The 16,350-nt window shown below is 42.4% G+C and overlaps 1 protein-coding gene across 20 annotated transcripts in view; it reads left to right on the top strand.

Moving 5' to 3' along the window:
- RGS7 (regulator of G protein signaling 7) overlaps positions 1–16,350 on the top strand; it is a 583,792-nt gene that overhangs the window by 223,336 nt on the left and 344,106 nt on the right. For 7 of the 20 annotated variants that reach the window (XM_063613535.1, XM_063613540.1, XM_063613536.1 and 4 more), the window contains exon 1: positions 11,490–14,725. The exons of 10 other annotated variants lie outside the window; for them this stretch is intronic. The gene's annotated coding sequence lies outside the window, so the exon portion shown is untranslated. Of the gene's footprint in view, positions 1–11,489; positions 14,726–16,350 lie in introns of those variants that run through there. 3 more of the 20 variants (XM_063613539.1, XM_063613533.1, XM_055233706.2) reach the window with 1 other exon arrangement.

The raw sequence follows: 16,350 nt of genomic DNA, 5'->3' as shown, positions 1-16,350 counted from the left end.
TGATAAAGCCAGTCATGGCAGCAGCTTCAGTAAAAAAGAAAATGAGGCTGGGTGCAGTGGCTCATGCCTGTAATCCCAGCACTTTGGGAGGCCAAGGTGGGCAGATCACCTGAGCTCAGGAGTTTGAGACCAGCCTGTCTCTACAAAAAATACAAAAATGCAAAAACATCTGGGTGTGGTGGCACATGCCTGTAATGTCAACTACTTGGGAGACTGGGGCAGGAGAATCACCTGAACCTGAGAGGCGGAGGTTGCAGTGAGCCGAGATTGCACCACTGCACTCCAGCCTGGGCAACAAGAGCAAGACTTCGTCTCAAAAAAAAAAAAAAAAAAAAAAAAGAAAGAAAAAATGCTCACATCTTCTACTTGTAGAGTTCATTGGCTGTATTTTCTGCTTTCTACTTGGTTGTTTGCTGTGTATATAGCTAACACTTGAGAAATATTTTCTGCTTTCTGTTGAATTGGAACCACAGATATTTGTGCTAGATAGGACATTGAAGATCATTAATCCAGCGATACCCTGTTGGAGTGTGAAGGTGTTTTAGAGTGTCAAAATGGTTGTAATTTTACATTTTTGTATGTGCTCATTAACGAAATACATAGTAGCCAAAAGATGTTATAAACTCTACAGTGCTTTTAAATGATACTGGTTTTCTTAGACACAGTAACCTACATAGATGTAAAACTGTTGTTTTACATGTGGTGTGCGTACACACACATACATACATATATATATATGACAAATAGTATATTCAGTTTTTATATAGGCCTTATTATAGAATGTATATGCATTTTCACATCCTTACAATAACACCAGTCTTGACTCAGCTGGTTAGCAACCACCAGCCTTGTCTATCATTTTATGAATGAAGAAAGCATCAGATGCAGTGACTTGCCCGAGGTCACCCCATAGTAGAAGGGCTGTTTGTCATTTAGCATTATGATCATTATTTATATTTCAACTAATTATTATTTGAGCCTATTTTGTGTCAGGCACTGGGGCACTGAGCTAAGGTCTGGGAATAAGGTATTAAGATGTAGCTCAGCAGAAATTTAGAAAGACATACATAAGGAAACAAAAGGGTTTCTAACTTATACTGACCGTAATTATCAGCAGAACCAATTCATTACTGTCTGGCTATATAGAAATGAAGTCAATAGAAAATCTGAGGCCAGTCATGGTGGCTCATGCCTGCAATCCCAGCACTTTGGAAGGCTGAGGTGGGTGGATCACTTGAGGTCGGGAGTTCAAGACTGGCCAGGCCAACGTGACAAAATCTTGTGTCTTCTAAAATTACAAAAATTAGCTGGGCATTGTGGCACACACCTCTAATCTCAGCTACTTGGGAAGCTGAGGCAGGAGAATCACTTGTATCTGGAAGGCAGATGTTGCAATGAGCCAAGATAGCACCACTACACTCCAGCCTGGGCAACAGGGTGAGACTCCATCTCAAAAAAAGAAAAAAAAAGAAAAGAAAGAAAGAAAATTTGAAAAAACCATATAGTCAAGGCAAAGCTATCCTGTCACCAGGCATATAGGTAAAATGAGAGCCTGTGATGCCTAACATACTTCTTGGAATATAGCAGCCACTCAGTAAATATTTGTTGAGTGAAAAATGACTTAATGAGAAGAATGTAAAAAAGGAGTAAGAAAGTAACATATTTTGAGACCTGTAGATATTGCATTGATTCTTACATATATACATATATACATACATGTATATATATGTATACTTAATCTAGATGGGATATTTAATCTGCACCTAAAAAAGGAAAAAAAATCAAAATTCTGTTACCTTGTGAATTGATTGAAAGTGATTTGAAGATGTGCCTTGCTGATAACCTGCATAGAAATTATATGTTGAAACGCGATTTCCTGGTACTGTTGGCATGACTGCATGAATCATGTATGCCTATTATTTTCTGACCATCTTCTGTTTTTTCTTAATCATGAAATATGGAGAAGGAAAAACTGTACTATATTTTACAGATGGTAGAAGACCAAGACAAAGAAGGTAAAGTGAGTTACCCAAGGTCATATAGCAAGTACATTCATACAAAACTGAGAAAATAGTCATACTTCTACATGAAGGCACTAGGTTAAGGTTTGCTAATCACAGCAAACTGTAATGGTGGTGAAACTCTACAACACATTGGAATTAATTTAGATTATGCAGTTTAGGTGCATAAGGAATGATCACACTGGCTACAAATAAGCGTGGGAGGAAAAGAACTTGGGACACTGAATTTCTTCATATTATTCATTGCCTCTCCTGATTTTGATAATAATCTCTGCACCTTTCTCTGACTAGTCAAAGAGTAATTTCTTTCTGGAAGATGACCTTGATGAGAAAGGGAGTCGTGTGTGTGTGTGTGTGTGTGATTAATTTCATGTGACAGGCTGGAGGTGATTATTATAAACACCAGGGATACTTCAAGTGTGAAATAAATGTGCACACAGAGTGACCTTAGCTATCAGTAAGGCAAAATAAAAAGAGCATTGCTATAAGCTGAGTGTTTCTATGTCCCCAAAATTCACATGTTGAAATCCTCACCCCCAGTATGATGGTATTAGGAGGTTGGGGCTTGGGGAGATGATTAGGTCATGAAGGTAGAGCCCTCATGAATGAGATTAGTGCACACACAGCAAGAAAGCATCATCTATGAATCAGAAAGTGGGTCCTCAGCAGACACTAAATCCACTGTCACCTTGATCTTGGACTTCCCAGCCTCCAGAACTGTGATCAATACATTCATGTTGTTTATAAGACACGCAGTCTATGGTATTTTGTTATAGCAGCTGAATGAACTAAGACAAGCATATTTTGGAGAGGAAAAGCAATGAGTGACCTCTGGGGAGAAAGAAGATAATATTTTATTTTCTTCCTTTGCCGTATAGAGTAGGTTGGGAATCTTGTCCCTAAATCCTTTATAGTCAGAGGTCAACTCTTGTGAAAGAATCAGGTTTTTCTGTTGTTTCTTCTGATGCTGGCATTTTGTTGAGCAAGGATAGGGGAACAATTGTGTGGCTCTTCTGGAAGTACTTCTGCCCAGAGCATAGCATTGTTTCTCAGTATCTGCAGGGAATTGGTTCCAGGAATCCCCTCAGATACCAAAATCTGGAGATGCTCAACTCTTTTATATAAAATGGCATAGGATTTGCATATAACCTATGCACATACTCCCATATACTTTAAATCATCTCTAGATTACTTATAATACCTCATACAATGTAAATGTTATCGAAATAGTTGTTGTGCTCTATTGTCTTATTAGATTGTATTGTTTTTTTCATTGTACTGTCATTTTAATTTTATTTCTTATTTTTGGGATATTTTGATCCTTGGTTGGTTGAATCCATGGATGCACGGATGCCAATGTGGAGGGAGGGCTGACTGTGTTTGCTTTTCCTTCCTTCACCTTCCCATCTGCCACCCCCACTCTCCACAGAGCTGAGCTGTGGTTACTTCTTCACTTTGCCTTCAGCCAAGAGATAAAAAACGGTTTATTTTTTCCAAACTTTGAGATTCAGATGCCATTGCTTCTCCCCTTAAAGGAGAACTTTCAGTGGGAAGTATCTTGTATCTTCCTCAAAATGGAAAAAGCATCTTGGGAAACATGCAAAGTAGGAAAATATTCAAGGACACTATGAGTTTCACTCTAAAAATCACCATCAGAACTGTTCATTAAACTGGGAATAAGATCATGGCATCATAGAATATTTATTTTTGTATTTATTATTTTATTTATTTGTTGGTTTATTTTTGACAGAGTCTCACGCTGTCGCCCAGGCTAGAATGCAGGGGCATGATCTCGGCTCACTGCAACCTCCACCTCCCAGGTTCAAGTGATTTTCGTGCCTCAGCCTTCAAAGTAGCTGGGATCACAGGCATGTGCCACAACCTTGGCCAGGCTGGCTTTGAAATCCTGACCTCAGGTGATCTTCCCGCCTCTGTCTCTCCCAAAGTGCTGGGATTACAGACGTGAACCATCATGTCTGGCCCATAGAATTTTTAAATGGCAGAGGATCTTCAAGGTTATCTGATCCAACCTTGATCCTAAGGTGGAAATCTCATGTTTAAAAATCTGGCTTGAATACTTCCAGTGTTGGTGGGAATGCTTTTGTTCATGTCACCTCACTGGCTTTTATGGATCTCTAACTGATACAAGTCTCTGCCTTCAAACTCTGCCTGAAGCAAATAGGTATATAAAACATTTCTGTAATCTCAGCACTTTGGGTGGCTGAAGCAGGAGAATTACGAGGTCAGGAGGTCGAGACCAGCCTAGCCAACATGCTGAAACCCTGTCTCTACTAAAAATACAAAAAATTAGCTGGGCATGGTGGCAGGCACCTGTAATCCCAGCCACTCGGGAGGCTGAGGCAGGAGAATCACTTGAACCGGGGAGGCGGAAGTGGAAGTGAGCTGAGATGGCGCCACTGCATTCCAGCCTGGGCGACAGTGCGAGACTCTGTGTCAAAAAAAAAAAAAAAAAGTGTCATCAACGACACCCAAGGCTGAGGTGGGAAAACAGGAACAGGGAGGAAGAATGAACACACACACACACACACACACACACACACACACACACACACACACACAGAGCATCCTGCCCTGCCAACACATACTGACTCACATCAGTTGTTCCTTTGGGAGGTTAAGATTTTAATAAAGAAAAGGCAGCAAGAAAATGAAGAGGAGAAATGATCTTCCCTATCTTCCTGCACCCTCAACCTGCAAGTTCCAGGGTTCCTTTGCCCAGTAGGCGGCTGTGGGGTTGGCTAGCTGGCTGTTAGCACTGTGCTGCAGGCTTGTTGCTGCTGTGAGGAAAAACAGATTTCAAATACCAAGTTTAGCATCCCTCCATGCTATCTTGAAAATACAGCCAGACAAACAGCACTTATCAAAGCAGGCCCAGGACAGCACATCCACAGAGATGATTAGGCTTCTGCTGAGGAGTGCTGGCTCTTTGAAAGCAGTCACACAGCAGGTTAACACCCTGCCTCCATGCTGCTCAGTGAAACATTGCATTTATGGCTTCCTAAGGAAGGGGGAGTCTTTATGTAGGTTTACAAAGCTGCTTCCGTGAACCGCAGTAAGTAATAATGGATCAGGTTTTTGGCCCAACATCACTGTGAAACTGTGAGAACAGTAGTAGTGGGTCTTACCTGCAGTGTATTTGGATGTGTGTGCCTGTGCACGTCCACATGTGTGTGTGATGGATGCGTTTGTGGGAAAAGTTTGGTATAAACAGCAGAGAAATAAACAACATATGCGCCAGCACATGTATGTCAATTTGGATGAGGATTTGAATTTTTTTAACAGGAGACACTGTTGTTCAGCTTCCAGAAGTACTCTGTTTGAAAATGCTCATATATATATGGTTGGATCAGATAAATGAGCTCATATAGATTTTTGAAGAACAAACTACAAAAGCTAGATTTTTACTATAAAAGCTAGTAAAATCTTTACATTACTGCCTTAGTCCACTCAGGTGGCTATAACAAAATATCAGAGGCTGAGTGGCTTATACACAATAGAAATATATTTCTAAGAGTTCTGGAGGCTGGCCAGTCTGAGATCAAGGCACTGGCAGATTTAGTCACCAGTGAGGTTTCATTCTCTGGTTCACAGATGGTTCCTTCTTGCTGTATTTTCACATGGCAGAAAGGACAGACAATCTCCCTCAGGCCTCCTTTATAAGGGCACTAATCTCATTCATGAGGCTTTGCCCTCATGATTTAATCAACTCTTGAAGCCCCCACCTCTAAATACAGTGGTGATTTCATTTCAACATATGAACTTCTGGGGGGACACAAACATTCAGACCATAGCAGTGGTAGTATCTCACATAAATAAGTGGTTTAATTCTACTAAAGGTACATCCCTCCTTGCTTGCTGATATGGTTTGGCTGTGTCTCCACCCAAATCTCATCTTGAATTCCCACATGTTGTGAGAGGGACCTGGTGGGAGGTGATTGAATCATGGGGGCAGGACTTTCCCATGCTGTTCTTGTGATAGTGGATGAGTCTTGTGAGATCTGATGGTTTTAAAAAGAGGAGTTCCCCTCCACAAGCTCTCTCTTTTTGCCTGCCGCCATCCATGTAAGACATGACTTGCTCCTCCTTGCCTTCTGCCATGATTGTGAGGCTTCCCCAGCCACAAGGAACTGCAAGTCCAATTAAACCTCTTTCTTTTATAAATTGCAGAGTCTCAGGTATGTCATTATTGGCAGCATGAAAATGGACTAATACAGTAAATTGACCAGTAGAGTGGGGCGTTGCTGAAAAGATACCCAAACATGTGGAAATGACTTTGGAACTGGGTAACAGGCAGAGGTTGGAATAGTTTGGAGGGCTCAGAAGAAGACAGTAAAATGTGAGAAAATTTGGAACTCCCTAGAGACTTGTTGAATGGCTCTGACAAAAATGCTGATAGTGATAGGAACAATAAGATCCAGGCTGAGGTGGTCTCAGATGGAGATGAGGAACTTGTTGGGAACTGGAGCAAAGATGACCCTCGTTATGTTTTAGCAAAGAGACTGGCAGCATTTTGCTCCTGCCTGAGATATTTGTGGAACTTTGAACTTGAGAGAGATGATTTAGAGTATCTGGTGGAAGAAATTTCTAAGTAGCAAACCATTCAAGAGATGACTTGGGTGCTGTTAAAAACATTCAGTTTTATAATGGAAGTAGAGCATAAAAGTTTGGAAAATTCGCAGCCTGACAACATGATAGAAAAGAAAATCTCATTTTCTGAGGAGAAAATCAAGCTGGCTGCAGAAATTTGCATATGTAAGGAGGAGCTGAATGTTAATCACCAAGACAATGGGGAAAATGCCTCCAGGGCATGTCTGAGGTCTTCACAGCAGCCCTTCCCATCACAGGCCTGGAGGCCTAGGAGGAAAAGTGGTTTCATGGGCCAGGCCCAGGATTCCCATGCTGTCTGCAGCCTAGGGACTTGTCCTTCATCCCAGCCACTCCAGCCATGGCTGAAAGGGGTCAACATAGAGCTCGGTCCATTGCTTTACAGGGTTAAAGCCTCAACCTTTGGCAGCTTCCACATGGTGTTCAGCCTGAGAGTGCACAGAAGTCAAGAATTGAGGTTTGGGAACCTCTGCGTGGATTTCAGAAGATATATGGAAATGCCTGGATGTCCAGGCAGAAGCCTGCTACAGGGGCAGGGCTTTCATGGAGAAGCCCTGCTAGGGTAGCACAAAAGGGAAACGTAGGTTCAGAGCCGCCACACAGAGTCCCTACTGGGGCATTGCCTATGGAGCCGTGAGAAGGCCACCATCCTTCAGACCTCAGAATAGTAGATCCACTGACAGCTTGCACTGTGCACGTGGAAAACCTGCAGGCACTCAGTGCCAGCCCATGAAAGCAGCCAGGAGGGAGGCTGTACCCTGCAAAGCCACGGGGTGGAGCTGCCCAAGACCATGGGAACCCACCTCTTGCATCAGCATGACCTAGATGTGAGACATGGAGTCAAAGGAGATAATTTTGTAGCTTTAAGATTTGACTGCCCTGCTGGATTTTGGACTTGCATGGGGCCTGTAGCCCCTTGGTTTTGGCCAGTTTCTCCCATTTGGAACAGCTGTCTTTACTCAATGCCTGTACCCCCATGGTATCTAGGAAGTAACTAACCTGCTTTTGATTTTACAGGCTCATAGGTGGAAGGGACCTGCCTTATCTCAGATGAGACTTTGGACTGTGGACTTTTGAGTTAATGCTGAAGGCATGATTGGTTTTGAAATGTGGGTACATGAGATTTCCCAGGGGCCAGGGGCATAATGATATGGTTTGTCTGCATCCCCACCCAAATCTCATCTTGAATTGTAGTTCCCATAATTCCCACATGTGGTGTGAGGGACCCTATGGGAGGTAATTGAATCATGGGGGTGGTTACCCCCATGTTGTTCTTGTGATAGTAAGTTCTCAAGAGATGTGATGGTTTGTAAGGGACTTTTCCCCCTTTGCTTGACACTCACTCCGTCCTGTCAACCTGTGAGGAAGGTGCCTTCTTCTCCTTTGTCTTCCACCATGACTGTAAGTTTCCTGAGGCCTCCCAAGCAATGCAGAACCATGAATCAATTAAACCTCTTTCCTTTCTAAGTTACCCAGTCTCAGGTGTTTCTTCATAGCAGTGTGAGAATGGACTAATACAGTGAGTCTGTAGTGGCCCAGGGATCTGCATTTGAGTGTGGCATTTCTGACAGTTATAGCACTTGGGGATTCCCAGTTCCTTGTCCCTGGCTTGGCTAGGCAGATTTGAACTGCCTCATGGCTGTTTCCCCCTGGGCTGGCCCTCTTAGGAAGCTTTACACGAGTCTTTATTCCTTTCTTCCCCTCAGTCCTCATCTCATTCTCCAAATCAGTAGAGAATTTAGACAGCAATTCATACCTCCTATCTGAATAAAGAACATCTACAAAAAAACACCTGTATGGACAGGCTCTTAGAGTAATTGCACTCCTCTGGGTTAGGGAGAGCTGCTCAGATGACTTTAGGGAAACTGAAAAAAGCTTTTACATTTTTATGCTGTTTGTGGTGAAGGTGGTAGGAATTGTCTTCTACTGCAAGTGAGTACAAAGCAAGGTGGAGGGTGACAAGTCCTTGTGAAAAGCCCAAAGTGCTACGAGATCAGAGGTGAACAGACACTAGTGGGTAACGTTGTGTCAAATATGTCTGAAGAAACTACTTTAAGTTAATCATTAGCACTAACCCCTTGTTTTGTGCATAAAAATGCTGGTCTTAGGTATCACAAAGGAGTTTTGCTTATCCCCTGTATCATTCGGAGTCCCAGCAAAAAGAAGACACACTCGAAAAATGAGAGTTAAAGATGCTCTGTCCAGGCTGGGCGTGGTGGCTCATACCTGTAATCTCAGCACTTTGAGAGGCCAAGGCAGGAGGATTGCTTGAGCCCAAGAGTTCAAGACCAGCCTAGGTCACATAAGAAGTAGGAAGACCCTGTATCTACAAAAAATTTAAAAATTAGCCAAGCATGGTGGCACTTGCCGGTAGTCCTAGCTACTCAGCAGGCCAAGGCGGGAGCATTACTTGAGTCCAGGAGTTCGAGACCAGCCTGGGCAACAAAGTGAGATGCTATCTCTATTCTATTTAAATAAATAAATAGTTAAAAAGAAGCTATCTCCAGAAGGGTTGACAAGGTTAAGGGACCCATCAGTGGGTGGAGAAGAATAAGGGACCGGTCACCCAAAACAGCCCTTACCATCTCTAACCCTGAAGGTATGAGAGGAGGGAGCTCCTGGTAGGAGCTTTCAAGGGTATTCAGCCCCTGGAAAGGGTCTGCTTGGCCAGAACTAAAAACTAGGCAGGGAAAGGCAGTGGCTACTTCTAAACTGCAGCCCACAGTGAGGGTGCAGAGGAAAAATGCTCTTCAGTGTTGCTCTCTACCTGCCCGTGTCTCCATCCGAAGCCAGACACAAGGGATCCTGGTACAAAGTCAGCCTCCAGAGCACAGATGAAGGGAGACGAGAGAAGAGCAGGTCTGGAGGGCCATCAGGAACATCCAGCAGGCTCTTCCTCTGCAGGGCTGTTCACATAAAGGGGTACCACACAGAAACAGGACAGTTATTGGGTGCCATTCTCTGAAAGAATCCATGCAGGCTGACACCAAGGTGATGGTTATAAACACTGAGACAATACTCTTAAGATCAGAAGAGTTTTTTCTAAGTTGGGGATTTATAGTGACAAGAAAAGATTAGTTGCAAATAGTCAAATGAATGTATTTTAAATGAATGCTTTATCAGAAAGCATGGCATAAATGCATGAAAAGACGATGAACATCAGTCGTTGTTAGGGAAATGCAAATCAAAACCACAGTGAGATACCACTAAACACTCAGAACAATGGTTATAATAAAAAGGACAGATAATAAGGAATGTTGGCTAGGATGTGAATAAGATCCCCTCACACTTGCTGATGGGAATATCAAGTGGTGCAGCAATTTTGGAGAATGGTTTGGCAGTTTCTTAAAAATGTCAACCTAAGTTGACCATTTGATCCAACGATTCCACTTTCAAATATCCACTATTTACCCAAAGGAAATAAAGACATATTTCTATCCAAAGAATAGCACATTAATGTTGGCTGAAGCATGATTCACAGTTATTTCTAAAGTGGAAACAACCCTAACGTGTGTCACAACTGGTAAATGGATAAACAAAATGTAGTACATTAGTACAATGGAATGCTATCTGGGAAAGAAATAGAGGAAGAATAGAAGGAAGGAAGGAAGGAAAGAAGGAAGGAAGGAAAGAAGGAAGGAAGGAAAGAAGGAAGGAAAGATGGGGATGAAAGGAGAGTGGGAGGAAGAAAATGGAAGCAGGAAGGGAGGAAGAAAGGAAGGAAAGAGAAGAAGGGAGGGAGAGAGGGAGGAAGGGAGGAAGAAAGGAAGGAAAGAGAAGAAGGGAGGGAGAGAGGGAGGAAGGGAGGAAGAAAGGAAGGAAAGAGAGAGAAGAAGGGAGGCAGAGAGGAAGGAAGGGAGGAAGATGGGTGTGAATGAGGAAGGGAACAATCTACTGACACATGCTACAACATAGATGAACCTAAAAAAAAATCTGCCAAGTAAAAGAAACCAGACATATTGTATGGTTCCATTTATATGAAATGTCCAGAAAAGGCTAATCTGTAGAGACAGAATTTTGAGACATTTTAAATTTTTTATAAGGTCTCCCTTCTCGTTGGTCCTGGAGTTGAGTGTTACTGATTGTTTTGTATCATGTATTACAGAAAAAAGCCTGGAGTTTGTAATTTGCTTAATGCCTGGTGCGTTTGTTTAGCTTTAATCTGGATTATGGGGATTTGTTATATTTTTTTAAAAAAAGCATACATTATGAGGAAAAACACGGAAAGCTGTTAACAAAAATGAAGACAGCAAAAAATGGAAATAGCCCCCAAAGCTTTTAAAGAAATATTTTTGACGAGAACTTCTAATCCTAAGTGGAAAGGGTTGAGATGAGGATTAAACAGAAGATAAAGACAATAAGCAAGGCAGGTGAAATAGAGAGGCAGCGGCTATGCAATCACCTTAATTCTCAAACTCTAAGTATCCATGGCTCTGCTACAGCTGGACCAAGACAACAGATGTGGTACTTCCAGTAACCAAGTTCCACAGAAGCCAGGCGTGTGTGCACTGGACTCTCCCTGCGTGCTGTGTGCTGTGTGGCATTTGTGTTGCCCTCTTTACTCTCCCCTATACACATGTGAGGTGCTTGGCTCCATGTGTTCAGCTGTGTTCAGCTGGTTCCTGATCCTGAAGACATTCCTCTCCTCTCTTTCCTGCATCCTTTCCAACTCCTCACTGAAGATCCCCCCATAATTTTGGTTGACTGTGATATCTCCCGTTTCTGATACCTGTATCACTTATCTGTGTTATAACTTCTGGTTCTTGATTATATTAAATTTAGGGCTTGATTATAGTTTAGTTTGTTATTCCCTAATTTCCTCTTTTTTTTTGTTTTTGAGATGGAGTCTTGCTCTATTACCCAGGCTGGAGTGCAGTGGCATGATCTCAACTTACTGCAACCTCCACCTCCTGGGTTCAAGTGATTCTCCTGTCTCAGCCTCCCAAGTAAGCTGGGATTACAGGCACCTGCCACCACACCCAGCTAATTTTTGTGTTTTTTTTGTAGAGATGGGGTTTTGCCATGTTGGCCAGGCTAACCTTGAACTCCCAACCTCAGGTGATCTGCCCGCCTCAGCCTTCCAAAGTGCTGGGATTACAGGCATGAGCCATGGTGCCCGGCCGTTATTCTCTAATTTCTTTGTGTTTATTCATATGATCTTTTCACACGATGGCCTTCAAGTTCCTTTTAGGTAGCATGTAAGCACACACCTTTGCAACTCATCAGAAGCAGTGATATGATTTGTAGTATTTGCCAGTTGCTATGGTATAGATACTCCTGCCATTGCCAATTTCAAGCTATCAATTGTTTAACAGCTTCTCACATAATTCCTGAAAATTTAAGAACCAGCTCTTTTGAGCAGGTGTGTGCCAGCTCCAGCACATACTGCATCCCAAATTGAGCCTAATGTGACTGGCATCCAGCAGCCTGCTGGGACAGCCTGAGTTGGCCCGTGATGGAAGTTGTGGCAGTTGAACATTCAGGATCTGATAATGAATATAAAATTTGGGAGCTCAAAGTCATAAAACACCACAGGTAAGCTCTTACATATTTATATTCCCTAAAACAACAATAAAAGGAACACAATAAATAAAGATATCAATAACATTCTACATATCTTAAATCATTAATAATAGGTTCAGTGTTTTTAATTTGGTTATAATTCATTAAAGTTGTTTAATGTAGACTTTGTGTCACTTTCTGATTGAAGCCTTAGAAATGCAAAGACCTGGGAAACATAAATTTCCCTCAAGGAGCTCACAGCAGGAAAGAAAGAAAAGGAAAAAGAAATGCCAATAAAATACAGTCTTTGATAGTACAACATTGAACAACATAGATCCCAGAGTTGAGGCGAGAGAGGAAGGAGTAGGAAAGAATAAGGATAAACTTCCCAAAGATATGATGCCTAAACAGAGCCCTCAGGAACCATACATCCCTTCAAAATGTCTTCCTCAGCTAAGGTGGCCACAGCAGCTGACTGTAATGCACATTGTTTAAGAATTAGCTTTATAATAGAATTTTGCCTTTGCTTCAGTCGGCATCATCCAATGATGACGCAAGCCACCAACAGATTAACAGAAAGCTCATCTTCATGGCTTCTTTGGTGCCCTTCTAGCTCTAACATATGAAAATTACACATTTTTTAATGCAAAGGAAGGGGAACATAGCCTGGATACCAAAGCATTGCAAACACTAAGCAAGAATAATATGATGCTCATTTGTAATTTTTTTTACATGTGAAATCACAAATACACTTGAGCTGAACTAAGGCAGTCTCCGAAAGAACTGAAAATGAAATCAAGGTAGGAACAAAACATGTAATCTTCTTTGTTCTCTATAAAAGAGAGGATAGCCATCTTCAGGTTTCCAGATGGTTTTGTTTTGCCATCACCCGGCCTTTCGTGGGTGCTGCCTAGGAGCTTTGTGACTATAGCTCAAGATCGGTGCGCAGTGCCACGTGGCCCCTCACTGTGGGACTGTGCTGTGGCCACACAAGGCAGGAGAGTGCTCCAGAGTGACACTCCCCTCTACGCCACGAACATCCCCCCCCTTATCTCCAAAATACTAGAGCAGGTTTTCACAAGGTGCCATCCAATAAAAGTCTCCACTGTGATTCCTTGTGGAGAGGGTGAAGACCAATGTTCAAAGATGAGGATTCCTGGACCCCACCTTAGAAAAAGGCTCAGTCAGAATCTCTGGGAGCTGGGCCTTGAAATCAGTATTTTTATCAAGCTCCTGAAGTAATGAGGAGCTTAGCACAGTGTCTGACACTGTAGACTGTCTATACATGTTTTTTAATTGAACACAACTTACCTTTCCTCCACCATCTACCCTCACCCACTCGAAAGAGCTTCACTTACTGGCTAGTGAAGGGATGTGGTGGAGGATAGATGTGATTTGATACATTTTATTTCCCCTTAAAAAGACTCATATATTGTTTGTAACACTCTGTCTTTCATTTTCACAGTCAACAAATTTTCTCATTTTTCAAATATATCTTTCTTTAGAAAAACAAACTAGTTTTGTTTTTGTCATTATCATGTAACCACCCAAGGGATTCGTCCTGTCACTGCATAAAGAAAGGCCACTGGTCGGGTGGCTGAGGCAGGAGAATTGCTTGAACCTGGGAGGCGGAGGTTGTGGTGAGCTGAGATCCAGCCATTGCACTCCAGCCTGGGCAACTCTGTATCAAAAAAATAAAAATAAAAAAAGGCCACTGACATTGTAGTAGAGAGTTTAATAGACACGAGGCCGGCCACACCAAGTGGGAGATGGAGTTCCCACTCAGATCATCTTGTTCAAAGCTCTTTGGTTAGGGGTTTTTCAAGGGCAGGTTTTTCCACAAGAGCCTGCCAAACCTGGGAGCCCCAGAGTTTACTATCCTTTCTCCCTAGGTAAACACAGTGCCATTATTCCCTCAAAAAAGAGTTGCAAAAAGGTAGGGGAGGCATCCCAGAAGTGGTGAGTGTAAGGTTCTCAGCTCGAACCCAAGAGCACGCCAACAGACAACACGAGGCTGTGTGGAGCAACATGCTGCTTTTTTTGTTTTTTTTGTTGTTGTTCAGACGGAGTCTCGCTCTTTCACCCAGGCTGGAGTTCAGTGGCGCGATCTCGGCTCACTGCAAGCTCCGCCCCCCGGGTTCACGCCATTCTCCTGCGTCAGCCTCCCGAGTACCTGGGACTACAGGCGCCCGCCATTACATCCGGCTAATTTTTTAATATTTTTAGTACAGACAGGGTTTCACCGTGTTAGCCAGGATGGTCTCGATCTCTTGACCTCGTGATCCGCCCGTCTCGGCTTCCCAAAGTGCTGGGATTACAGGCGTGAGCCACCGCGCCTGGCCGCAAAGAGCTGTTTTAATGAGCGCCTGGGTGCAGGCGGTCTGATGCCTAAAATGGCGTCAGCCCCAAATGAGGATAGGACAGGGGTTTTATAGTCCTCTGTAAACGGGAAGCGTCCCAGTCTGACCTGACTGCTACGTAGTACCCGGACGGCCTCCTTCTCCATCTTCAGGGGTACGTGTCTTCCGGCTGGCTGTCGTCCTGCTTCTGCTGTCTTGCTGACCCGCGCTGCTTCTGTAAGTGGCCCTGCGCCTTGGGACTGGGCCTGAAAGGGGAGGAGTTACTCATCTCTTCAAGCTTTCAGGCCCCGGGGAGAATCTTTCAGTGAGGAGCTAGTAAAACTCCTTTTCCTTTCTAGTTATGGTAAATCTTTCCCTCTTCACAGCACTGCTTCAACTCTCTCCCATTCATTTCCCGCAAGCCCCTCCCCTCTCTGGGAAAAAGTAGGGCACTTTCCCTTGCGGGCCTTTTATAAACACAAGAGTGACTTCTGCTTCTACGGCGTAGGTGTGGGGATAGTCATCTAATATCCATTCTATTCTCAGATTTCTCCAGATTTCCTCCTAATTCAGTATTCAGTCAGGATTCACGCATTACATTTAGTTGTTACATCTCTTACATCTTTGTAGTATACAATAATAATTGCATTTTATATACATATGTAGATGTTCAAACACCACACACACACACAAACACAATTTACTTTTGGAAGAGTTCAGGCTAATAGTCTAGTAGAAGTCCCACGGCATTCTGTCAGTCTGGATTTGTCGTATGGTTTCCCCGTAGTGTCATTTAACTTGGTTTCTTGGTTTCCATATAATTTGGAAGTTAGGTTCTGGAGCAGCACTGCCCAACAGATCTTGCTGTGAGGATGGCTGTTCTTCGTTGGTGCTACCCAATACAGTAGCCACCAGCCATAAGTGAGAGGGCTAGGATGATAGAGGAAAAGAAATTCTAACTTATTTAACTTAAATTATTCTAAATATAAATCTAAATAGTCTCATGTGGCTAGTGGCTACCATATTGGGCAGTGCAGGATGGGATGCTTGATTAGATCCAGGATAGACATTTTGGCAAGGATAGATGATGTCATGGACTTAACTGTTTTCCTTTGTTGGAGGGCATCTCATTCATTCTCTCTCTCCCTCTTTCTCTCTTTCTCTCCCTCTTCCTCTCTCTCTCCTTCTTATTATGAACTCATGAATGCTTTATGAAGCTAGTTTTTGAATTCTTTCATATAGTTTGATTTAAATTAGTGTTTGGCACAACAAATTGTCACCAGTTCACCTTGACCAAACCTAGACTTGGTATTAACTGGTTTGTTTTTTGTTTGTTTGTTGTTTCTGGTAAGGAATGGTATTTAGAAACCAGGATCAGGAAACTAAATTTGCTTGTTGCTACTGTGCCAATGTTTCTAAACCCTTTCAGTAGAAACCCTAAGGGAAATTACGTTTATAATCTTTGGTTCACACTATATTTTTCAATTCAAATTTAATATTGCAAAAAAAATTAAGTGGGAGGAAATTAATATTACAAGTGTTCTTTTTATTGGTTTCTTTTTTTTATATTTGTATCTCCTTTCCCTTAGAAAAAAATCATGGTGGCTAATATTATCAACATACCTCTTTAGTTTTGTACAATATTGTCTCAAAATTAGAATATCACTGCTAACAAACCCATTAATAAATTTAAGGTATACTTTCAGACCTTTTTTTTTTGCCCTTGGACTTAGACATCCCATTAAAATGGGTCAAAGAAATATTTTCAAAAATTATTTGAAATAATTATTTTTTTCTCTGTGTTTATCAAATTGATATATAGTCGATTTCATTTATTGCTGTTTATATTCAATAACCAATTT

Source organism: Symphalangus syndactylus, chromosome 19 (genome assembly GCF_028878055.3).
Source record: "Symphalangus syndactylus isolate Jambi chromosome 19, NHGRI_mSymSyn1-v2.1_pri, whole genome shotgun sequence".
NCBI lineage: Eukaryota > Metazoa > Chordata > Mammalia > Primates > Hylobatidae > Symphalangus > Symphalangus syndactylus.
Note: the sequence above shows the minus strand (reverse complement) of the source record. Positions and strands in the feature narration are given on the sequence as shown.